This window comes from Gadus chalcogrammus, chromosome 22, assembly GCF_026213295.1.
Source record: "Gadus chalcogrammus isolate NIFS_2021 chromosome 22, NIFS_Gcha_1.0, whole genome shotgun sequence".
Taxonomy (NCBI): domain Eukaryota; kingdom Metazoa; phylum Chordata; class Actinopteri; order Gadiformes; family Gadidae; genus Gadus; species Gadus chalcogrammus.
The window spans coordinates 8,552,488-8,564,485 of NC_079433.1; the positions used below are offsets into that span (position 1 = coordinate 8,552,488).

The 11,998-nt window shown below is 46.8% G+C and overlaps 1 long non-coding RNA gene across 1 annotated transcript in view; it reads right to left on the bottom strand.

Annotated features, from left to right (window-relative positions):
- LOC130376279 (uncharacterized) overlaps positions 1-11,755 on the bottom strand; it is a 12,791-nt gene extending 1,036 nt beyond the window's left edge. Inside the window, exons 1-3 of the long non-coding RNA XR_008893974.1 lie at positions 11,420-11,755; positions 1,900-1,958; positions 1,121-1,160 (exon numbers count right to left, since the gene is read on the bottom strand). This is a non-coding gene — a long non-coding RNA (uncharacterized LOC130376279). The remainder of the gene's footprint in view (positions 1-1,120; positions 1,161-1,899; positions 1,959-11,419) is intronic.
- Between the last annotated feature and the right edge of the window lie 243 nt (positions 11,756-11,998).

Consider the following 11,998-nt stretch of genomic DNA (forward strand, 5'->3'; position numbering starts at 1 on the left):
GATGCATGCTGTCTTCAAATCTAAACACAACCCCCCCCCCCCCCCCTCCCCCCACCATCACCACCGCTCCCCCCACTTTGAGACGCTCGCAGCGGTAAAAACTCTCCGATGGACCAATAAACAGATAGAAAAAAAAATATCACGCCCACGCGATTAAAGAGAAAAAAGCTCTTCACGGACGCACCTTTCCACCCACATATGTTGACATACGCTCATGAACAAACTGCTAATGTTCTATCAAAGCGTGTGGCCGACATTAAAAATAAAGGGGAAAAAAAACATGCTTAATGCCGCACACTCTGTGTTAACGCCCACGGTCTGTTGAACGCCGTGGCTTTCCATCACTGTGATTGCCAGCGCAGGAATCACGCACCACTACTCAATTACACCTGGCTAATTGTTCCACATGTAGATAGATGCGTTGCCATGCCGAGTCTCAGTTACATTTGGAACCCAAACCAAGAGCAACAGTGGTTTCCAAGTTAACTGGAGATCTGCAGCATCGTGCCAAAAATAGAGCCTATGTAAAAAATTATTCTCAATCAACAGCTGTTTTCAAAGGATACAATTTTTAGTCGCTTTACTCGTTTGTGTACATTTCTGTCAACTCAGCCACGAGTCCTCTCCGGTAATGACGGAAATATTTAAGAACAAGAACTCCCATTCTATTTTTTTTGAGGGAGAACCAGAGTTCTCCTTCTAAATTAATAGAGCGATGCATTCGAGAGTGTGAGTATTTAACTTGTGCATTCTAATTGGTGTTGTCATTAATCTATCTTCATACAATTCAGTATGGGGCTTTAACATATTTTAACAACCAGAGCTTGATGGGACAATCGATTACTCAGGCCTCTGCTCTCGACGCAGGCGGCCTATGGGGAAAGAAAGATTGGTCATCTCCTGATCACTTTCTTCTCTCACTCAAAAACACACACACACACACACATACACACACACGCACACACACACACACACACACACACACACACACGGACGTGAGTGCCATCCACAGCAGTGCGCACACTTTGCCTGAAGGATTTTAATTTGAGATGCAGACTCTGGTGTCACAGTGAATGATATTAAAAGTACGATCATGAATAAAGCGGCAGGCAGGACTCACCTCGCTGTGGTGAGACAGATAAGCAATAGGGATTCAGCCACTGCAGAAAAGAGACAAAGAGCGAGGATAGAATGTTGATATGCATGTACTGTATACAATTAAAAATGTAAAATTATATAAATTATATATATATTTTATCTATAATATACATATTTGTACAGGCAGCAATGTCCAGGCATATAAATGTTTACATATAATTATGTTGACCACAGAATTAGAGTGTGGCAGCTTTAATCTATTTCCCATGCACTTCTGCACTATTCAATGCAATTGAATGTGAACGTGAGTGTGAGTATTTGAAACGCTGACGGATAGCATCAGAGGGGTCACGCTCAGCACGGCCTTGTCTTGTCAAGCCCGTCAGTGTGTGTGTTCGTTTGTGTGTGTGTGTGTGTGTTTGTGTGTTTTTCTATTTGAGCCTTATGCCTTGTGTGTGTGCATCCCTTTGCTACACCATCTGTATGTCCACGTGTCAGAAACAATGTGTGCGCGTACATTTGTTTCTGTGCGCGTTTGCTTTATGTGTATCTTGGAGAGGGCGTGTCTGTCTGTGTCTGTGTGCGCCTATGATTATGTATGCGTGTGTGTGTGTCTGTTTGTGTGTGTGCACATGCGTGCCTTTGATGTGTGTGTCTGTGATTATGTGTGCGTGTGTGCCTTTGATTGTATGTGGGTGTGCACAAGCATGCACTTGTGTATGCACGTGTATGCCTGTGTGCGTGTGTGTGTGTGTGTGTGTGTGTGTGTGTGTGTGTGTGTGTGTGTGTGTGTGCGGTTACCTTGAGGGGAGGTGGTGTACGGGCGGCAGGTTAATCCAGCCCTCGGGCGAAGCATCAAACTTTCAGATCAGAGAATCAATAATTCAGAGCGGGGCTTGTCAAGATCTATCACACTACGGAGACAGAGAGGCAAACAACCGCACGACAATGGCGCAGGGCTGATTTACAGGCTCCAACAACATCACTAACACACCACACACACACACGCACGCGCACACACCCACACACACACACTTAACTCGACATACTCCCCTTTGTTTAATGACAAGCACGCATTCTTGCAGGCTATAATAAAACACTCCCCAAACCAATAAAAATAGGATGCGTGTGCGCCAGCAAGGAATGCTAGCGTACATTTAACTCGCTGTCCCTAACCTTGATGGTTCCGATAATGACATTCATTACACATCATCTACGGTTGCAAATGTTTTACCCTGGCTGTCACTATTGGTGGCCGTATAAATACATAAATACACATTGACATATATATAAAACATTGTAAGTCAGTGCTGTTGCGGTGACCGACAACATCCCACGTTCTCATTCCTGGCGCGGTTGCGCCGCCATGAACACACAGGGTGGCGCGGTGTGCTACAGTTAGTGCTGGAGTTAGTATTTGCCAAGCCCTGCCAGTCCTTGAAGTGTGGCCTTTTTAATATGGCCGCAGCACCATTATAAATCCCTGGCAAATCAGGGGAGCGTAGCAAAAAAGCCCCCTGAAAAAAAAGTGGAGAAAAAAAAAAGCCCCCACGTCTCGTTGGCGTGCGTGTGGGGGAGTGAGAGCTGGCAGGGGGCAGGAGAGATGGAGGAATATTTGGGCATGTGGGTGTAGAAGCGGGCCATCAGAGGTGACTTTCAGTGGGATCAACAGCAAAGCACAAACACACAAATGAGCACTTTTATTTTTTTGCCTTGACTTTAGCTCTCATTGGCTCGCACCCGAACCCGCTCTGTCGCAGGCGTAAAGCATTAGCTCGTATAATGAACAGCAAAGTAAAAAAAAATGAGTTTATCAAAGGCACGTAGAACACATGGAACTGGCAGGTGCGTTTGTGTGTGTGTGTTTGTATGTGTGTTAGTGTATAAAAGCAATTGTGGACATTACATTTTCTGAGTATTTGTGTGTCCCATTGTTTTGGCAATTGTCTCAGTATGTGCATGTGTCTGTGAGGAATTGTTTGTGCGTCTCTCTGTGTTTGCAGGTGGGTCTGTGCGTCCATGCAAGTGAGTGTGTGTGGTGTGTCTGTGTCCATGCACGTGTGTGTGTGTGTGCGTGTGTATCCATGTGCGCGCGTGTGATAAATGTGTGTGTGTGTGTGTGTGTGTGTGTGTGTGTGTGTGTGTGTGTGTGTGTGTGTGTGTGTGTGTGTGTCCATGCGCATGCGTGTGTGTGTGTGTGTGTGTGTGTGTGTGTGTGTGTGTGTGTGTGTGTGTGTGTGTGTGTGTGTGTGTGTGTGTGTGTGTGTGTGTGTGTGTGTGTGTGTGTGTGTGTGTGTGTCCATGCGCATGCATGCGTGTTTGTGTGTGTGTGTTTGTGTGCATGTGAGGCTGCCATGAAGTGAAAGTGCTGACACGGAAAGACGTTTTCTTGGAGCTGAGTGAAGCCCCTGCAGGTCCAGTAACCTTGAGATCCACGCCACCATGAACCCACTGCGCTCTGCGTGTGTGCTTGTGTGTGTGCGTGTGCGTGTCCGTGTGCGTGTGTGTGTGTGTTAACGAGAGCGGGGGGTGGGGTATACCTTAACTGGGTGAATGTGCTTCCCGTAAACACCACACATTAACAAAACGCACACAGAAACATACACACACACACACAGACACACACACGTGCGCTGTGCCCTTACTACAGTCCTTCGACTCCGCCCCCTGTGGAGCGCTTCAACGTGTACGAGCCACTGCCGTAGCTGAACCTGTCTGGGTTCACGAGACACAACGGGAAGGAGGGAAACAAAGAAACAAAGAAACAAAGAAAGACAATTGGGAGATATCATTCTACTCTTACACACGGCAGCAGAGACGACAAAAAGAGGTGAGCGAAGACTTCCTTTAGGGCAGCCAGTGGCACCGAGAGACACAGGAGACAAGAGGCTGCCAGCAACAAGTGACAGAGCGCAGCGCAACTTTATATGCCTTTATTATCCATGACAACCAATCAAGGCCCATCTGAGCGGCATGGCGGTGGTTCCCTTCCAGTCTGCCTTGAGGCAAGGTGAGGCGTGCTGTGAAATGTAATGGGGTTTAATACCCACTCATGGGTTATGTCACAGCAAAGATTCACACTTTTTAAAAATGTTCTGGGATTTTTTTCAGGGAGCCAATCGGCATCTTGTAGGCGGGACTTAGTAAGCTGACGCAATCCGAGTTATCGTAGAGAGCAACAGAACGCAGATGAAAAGTTTGGATTCTGCCTAGGAAGTATCTTTAAAGTCTAGGGATTCTGCTACTGAAGCTGATTATAGAGAAATATTGGCACAAACAGAGAGTAACGTCACTTGCGGTATCGTCATCAGTCCTTCTTTTTGATTGGATTAGGTGGAAGCAACCACGCCATGTGGCTGAAAATGGATAAGAGCGAAGAGCTTCCCACCGAGTTATCGAGTGAAACTTAATAGAAATGCAGGATGATCATCAGACTAGTAACGCCAGGGAGTAAACAAAAACATATTGAAAGTTATTCCTGTTGACAATATAATTGGTACAATTTATTTATTTATTTTCTTCATAATTGCTTAATTATTCCTTGGAATGCAAGTTCTTGCTTCATTTCAATATATATGTCTTTGACTAATATGAAATTGTCTGTGTTAAATACCGTGACAAATTGCTAATATCCAAGTATATATTATTTTAGATATATAATCCTTTTTTCAGGAACATTCCAACACAACTTTATGTTGGTTTCTGCATCGTGTTGTCGTCGTGGCCTTAGCCGCAAACACTTTGTGAACCGCTATTCTTCTTGAGAGAGAGGGACAGAGGAAGAAAGTAGCAACCCTCAATGACTTCTTTCTTCTGCTCATCTATCTTTCAAAACATTCTTAATAGAGTCTGGCTCAGATAAGAATCTAGCACCTGAGAAAGTGTGAGAGAGAGCGAGAAAGAGAAATTGAGAAAGAGAAAGAGAAAGAGAAAGAGAAAGAGAGAGAGAGAGAGAGAGAGAGAGAGATGAAGACAGAGACAGAAACAGAGACAGAGAGAAACCCTTGTAAATTTCGATTCGTTGCAAGGTCACTGATTTATAAGCCGTCATGAGAGTTGTCTCAGTATACTGTTTGTAAATTTCTAGGTTACCTCTGTACCATGATCTGAATGTAAAACAACTTAGAAAGAGGGGTGGTGCGCCCAGCCAAAGGTAATCCACAGGTGCTAGACAATAGTATTGAATATAAGAAAAAAGGAAGGGTCTGCACACTGTTTAAATGCTCCAGAACTGGATTTATTAACAGGCAACGTTTCGATCTCTAGGGATCTTCATCAGAATGTCATCTGAATGTAAAACAACAAACATTGCATTCTGGGACATTGCTGTCTATACAGAAGAAGCAAGATTGTCTTTCGGAAGAGAAAGCCAAGTTACATCTGCTACTCAAAACACAGAAGAACAGATAACAAAGAAGAATCCTCTTTGGTCTGTGGTGATCAATATTTTGTATTTTCCAAAAGATTTCGCGCTGAATCATTCATTAAGGTTGAAGAGGTATTGCTTAAACCTAGTGGGGACGGAAGGTATGACAAGTTTGAAATCCCAAAGTGGAATTCTAGAAATCTCTTTACGAGATGGGACTGTCACACAGCCCTCCGATGAATGCTGTGGTTGTATTAGTGGGGGTTGAAACCCTGAACCCTGAAACACAGCTGTTAAATGCAAGCACCTGCTTGTCAAGCCGGAGACAGTGGGCCCCAGGCCTAGCCCCTGAAGCTATCGACGCTGACTGCATGCCAGCGATGCCAGGGCTCGTCTAACGCAGACTCAAAACCAGCTCGCTGGACGGGCGGACAACAAAGGGGAGACGCAGCAGCGCGGCTAATGTAGTCTGGGTCAGAAGCCTAATGACGAGCCAGAATTAAAAAGAATCTCCCTCGGTGGGTTCTCGGGCTAGCCTTCAGCGGTCGGCGGCCCGGTGCGTGACACGCGCTTGATTGGGGAGGGCGCGGAGTGAAGCGGAGCCACGGGGCACCTGAGAGCAGCAGACACGACCGGAGGAAGCGGCAGCAGCTGATCCGGTAGGGACATTAATGAACGCTGGGAAGAGCCCCTGGGCGGGAAGAACCCGGATTCATTTAGACGGCCGGCCACGCTGGGGTGACCACCGGGGGAGACCGGAGAGAGAGAGGGATGAGCCGTCTGCGGGTGTTTCATGCGAGAAAGGTGGCAGGGGTGTGATGGGATAAGACGGCACAATTATGAGGGTTGGAGACGAGATTGGTGGCTTTGAAAGAATATAAGGGGGTGGGGCGAGGATTCAGGTAACCCAAAGTGGTATGAGAATTGATTACGCTTTGATAGAGGCAATCTCCCTCTGAAACACACACACACACACACACACACACACACACACACAAACTTTACTATCTGAACACTTGAGTTTATCAAATATACTGCTACATTTGCCCTTGCAACATAGAGGGCAACATTATTTTAATTACAAAGTGATAAGGAAGCCTTGTCGTTGCTTAGCGATTGCATGTTCAGGTTCCCTTCTGCCAGCACACAAAACTATGTCTGAGTTTTCAATGATTGCATGAACAACAAACGCTGCAAGACAAAGACCCCCTCCTCCCATCCCGACCCTCACATAATATAGAGCATCAAATCACATTAACATCCCTTGAGCTCTCAGGAAAAACATAACGGCAAACTGTATTCGCTCGATGTTCAAATTAACGATAATGTCCCTTGTTAGCTCGCACGCATCGCACACATCTTTCTGTCCTATCGTGTTGTGTTGACTCACTCCCTCGCTGTCAGAGTCGATGCGTTGACAGAAGAGACCTCCCCCAAACCCGGGGCTACACAGTGTCATCCAAGCACAGCACCGCTAGTTAGCTAGTTATGTTCCCGAAGAAAATGTATTGACACACATCGTACAAATCCTTCTTTCCCTTGCCTGTGTACGCGTACAGGGTTCATCGGGGAGCATTACAGACGGTGGAAACTTGAAACGTGAACCCCTGCCTCTCGCAGTGGTCCCGCCCTAAAGTCGTAAGAACTACTAAAAGTAGTACCTAGTACTAGTACCGTTTCGATTTGAGCAAGTAGTGATGTAGCTTATGGTTCTCCTCAGCCAGACTACTGTCGATGGTGCTTTGCCTGGTGAGTTACCAACATTTCTGGGAGGAAGCAGAAACCGTTGCATATCCGTTGCACATTTCCCCCAAAAATAAAGATAGGTTCGATCATTGTAAAGTATCCTGAAAGGCCAATCAAGAGAGAGATCAGCTGGAAATCCCCTGAAATCAGCCTGATTTAAGGTGCGCAAGAATTGACCCATATTGTTTCACTATCCATCATCGTTGTGAAGACGTTAATAATTAAAGATATCTCCTTTTGAAAGGAATAATGACAAACTAAATCTAAACACACTGTTAGTAGGTGCTCATGAGTGTTGTACATGAAGACGCCACATTTGTGTATCTCAGCATCTCACTTTGGCCAAGGCTCACCATTACAGACGTCGTCCATTAATACAAGTGTCTTTATCATCATTCATCCCCTTGAAGTCCCTGAATGCCATTTTCTTATTGATTGAAATTGTGTTAATATTTATCAAAGGACAAATTTGCGGTATGTTATGAGCCTTGCACAGGCTGAATGCAACACCTTGAGCAAATGCATAATAAGGATCAGGACACAAATGGTGAAGAGGGACAATATTACACATATCGGGAAACCAACCATGGAATTAATTGTACATTGATGCAAGATGTTTTATAATGATGCAAAAAAACTGTTTACCCTAGCGTACTAGCCTCGGCTAAAATACAGACCGAAAAAATATTATGTTTTAAAAAAAGTTATCAAGGCGACCTTAATATTTCCTGCTGAGTTAAACTTAATTCAAATCCAAGTGTACGACGGAATCCTGCTATGAAGGGCTAGGTCTTAGGCTTAAGCAATCAAAGGTTTACACCAGGCCTTGAAAATGAAATACACACATCCAAATGATAGTAGCGTGTGTTACTTCTGGCTGGCTCCTATGCACCAGCCTGTACCCTGATAGGCTATACGGTGTCCCTCATCCTCTTTTCTAAAGTAGGCCTAGTAACGGATAAATTAGCAATCAACATCGAGAAGCGCACAGAGTACGCACTAGCACACAAACACAGCGCTATTGGGACAGTAATTGTTTGATTGCAAGTCTTTCGGAGACCGACACCGATACACACACATACATAAGCGGTAATTACTTTCAAGCATATACGGGCTAATAAAGAATGAACGACAGCAATAATTAACACGCATTGCATGCGGCACCCTTTCCTCCTCTTTCTTCCCCGTGTCTCTGTGACACGGGAGCCCCGACGAGACCCCAGACAGACTAATCCGTCAGCGCCATGTCGGCGCGGGGCACGCCCGCTCCCTGCCATTGTCACGCTCGCTAATTACCCTTTAAGATAATCGGGGCGCGCGCGGCTCACACCGGCGCTTTGGCGGGAAAACCTCCGCGAGCCCTGTTGTTGTAGTGAAGAGCGCCGAAATGAGACGGGTTTTAATCAGTGGAGAGATCAGAGCTATCTCGGGCGGGGAGGAGGTGCTGCTGGGGCGAACGAGACGTGGGATCGAGTCGGGGGGAAGCAGGATGGAATTAAGAAGGAATTTGGGCATCTTAACCAACTCTTAATTACCCCCAAACTGCACACTCTCTATACTGCGCGCGCGCGCGCGCTCTCTCTCTCTCTCTCTCTCTCTCTCTCTCTCTCTCTCTCTCTCTCTCTCTCTCTCTCTCTCTCTCTCTCTCTCTCTCTCTCTCTCTCTCTCTCTCTCTCTCTCTCTCTCTCTCTCTCTCTCTCTCTCTCTCTCTCTCTCTCTCTCTCTCTCTCTGGTGGGGGCAGGCGTAAATGGCGGTCTCCGGGGAGCCTCTGATCCACTTTCTGATCTGCGGAATTCACAGCCGAGCCGCTGATCAAAAAGACGGAGCGGCCTAGATGCTTCAAACACACGGGAACTCGCTCTGCGGGACCGCCAGTCGCTTGTCACCGAGTGGAAGTTTGAATTGTTGAAATCCACACGAAGGGGTAAAAAGAGAAAACGGAAAGAAAGGGAAAAAAAATCTCTACCGACTGAAGAAAAAGAGATAATAATGCGGGAATTCAAAGACGGCGAGAGAGCGAGCGCGTTGAATGGTGCCATGAATAGATAATGAGCTTCCTCTTTTTACGACAAGCTGAAGGCAGTTATCTTTCATATATATAAAGCATACATGTGTGTGTGTGTGTGTGTGTGTGTGTGTGTGTGTGTGTGTGTGTGTGTGTGTGTGTGTGTGTGTGTGTGTGTGTGTGTGTGTGTGTGTGTGTGTGTGTGTGTGTGAAATGCTGCTCAGTGCAGATGACCTCCCACCACATCTCTCATTGTTTATAATGGGCCAGGCTCCGCTTTGATGCTCACACATCAGTCTCCGTCCCCTGGGGAAAGCGTGCAGTAATACGCTGTGATGCCCGCCGTATGGACTCCAGAGTGTGCGCTCGTTCCCCCCCCCAACGGAAAAAAGTCAAGCACATTAGTGGCCTGGGCCCATTGTGTCCGAGTGACCCAGTGCGAGAGGAGGGGGAGGGGGGGGGGGGGGTTCATGCGCGGGCAGTGCCTGCAGTTACCCCGTGTGATCTGCGTGTGGCTTCTGGATGGTCAAAATGATCTCTCGGAGTTGAGAGATGACAGTCGGATCACTCACGGGAAGATGTGCGACGCGAGTGGGGAACACACCTTGATCACAGCGTCGTAAAACGTGTTCAAAATGTAAGGTGCGAAACGTGTGCGAGGCAAATGCAATGAATGGGCGCGTCTCTTGGGGGGGGGGGGGGGGCTCCGTGGCTCCACGGCTTGGTTTACATGCTAATGCTAGGCCTCGTTAGCCTGTCAGCGCTCTCTGCGGTAAATCCTCCGCTTTCAGGCGCACGTGTGATGGTGAGGTGCTCGCATGTCAACCTATAGTTAACCAGGTAGGGAAAAAAATAATAGGGAAACGAACATTTGCATATCCCTTGGAATACGGGCGCACCTTTGAACTGGAAGGGAGGGGGGAGAGGGATTTGGGAAAATAGTGTATTAGGATGCCGTGGTTGTAAATACGTACAAGGGGGGGGGGAGAGTGTGTGTGGGGAAGATGGGGGGGCGCGGAGAGAGAGAGCGAGAGAAGAGGAGAGCGCAGGTTTTTAAGTTGCTGTCACAGGCCTGTCACCGTGTCTGTCAGAACAGATCCATCAGCACTCTGACACGCCAGGCTTCACATTTGCATGGAGTGCAGTTGAACGCCCCCCCCCCCCCCCCCCCCCCCCCTTCTCTCTCTCACTTATTATGCATTCTGTTTAACACTGACTCCACCACCACTGCCACCATCTATCCCTCCCCCCCTCCCCCCCCCTCCCTCCCTCTACCCCATGCCAACTAGCTGCCATTCCCAGACGGATTTGAAGTAATGGCGTGTAAGTAGCTCCATGTGAGCCAGGGATGGGTGACAGTGTGGAAGGCGTCTGAAAGGCTGCTGGCTTGGGGTGGAGGCTGGTGGTGGTGGGGGGTGGAGGCTGGTGGTGGTGGGGGGTGGAGGCTGGTGGTGGTGGGGGTTGAGGGTGGTGAGGGTGTGGGTTGAGACTGGGGGTTAAGGTTGGTGTTGCTGGGGGTTTAGGGTGATGGGTGTGTAGTACTAGTTTGGGGTTGATGGTGGTGTCGGTGTCGGTGGGGGTCGGGGGTGTGTGGGGGGGGTGTTGAGCCATCGTCCCCAGGTGAGAAGGTGCCAGCCATCTTGTCAGGTGTGTGGTGAACTCTTCCACAGCGATTGGATGATACAGGTGAGGAGGAGAAGGCAACCGTGGTCACGTTTGTGTTATTTTGGATTGTGGGTTGTATTGTTCTGAGTGCGTGTTTGTGTAAACCGATTTGGATATTTTAATGGGTGCGTGTGTGTATGTTTTTGTAATGTTGCTGTGTCTGCGCAATTTGTGTTTGCAAGTGTACATATTGTGTGAATCAGTGACGGGTGGTGGCTGGGTGGGCCATGAATATTAAAATCCAGATTTACATAAACATAATATTGCCATACACAACTATTATCAATTGAGTCATGCAACAAGAGTTTCCGATATACTGTGACAATTACTGACTTCTTAAATGATTCACAAACCCAATAAAGCCACACAAAACGAAATATTGACACATATTTCCTTCACATAAAAACAAACAATAATATGAATTGCACTTAGGCTATTATGCACAACTTCAACACATGAACAATAAACCCATCATAAGTACAGATTTTTGATTTCATGACATGAAATTACCCTTTCGAAATAATTCAGAAAAACTCACAGGAAATTGTCGTCTCGTGAGCGTTGAGTGTCCAGTACACCTATGTCCGTTTAATCCATTAGTGCAAGCGTTTAGCGTCTATCCAACAAATTTTAGACATCTCATTACACAACATTTCGGTTTATCTGCTTGAACGAGCTCTCAACTTTCTGTCTCATTTACGTTTATGTCACTTTTAACTGCTTGTCTTGGCCTCTCTAAATACAATGTTCCTAAGGTAATCGATACATTTTGTTTTTAACATTCATTGCCGCAAATTCCAAAAGCGTGTGTCTTTCGCGCATGGGCATTTGCATCTAGCCATGGCTGGTAGAGGGATCGCATGCACCGCATTCACCTAACACACCGGGGGGCGTGCTCAGGAGCTCGCGCATTCTGATAAAACACCGTGATTGCCTTGCGATATTCACTCATTTAACTATAATCATGTCTACAATGCAGACCATTGCACAGTCTGAGCATTGTCGGCATTCTGAGCTTCAACAAAACATTGCTTATTGAAATTAATCGTCACGTATTATGTTGTACGTGCCAATTTTATCACCATGCTTTTTTTAGTGGAATGTTAATTGCAGAGCG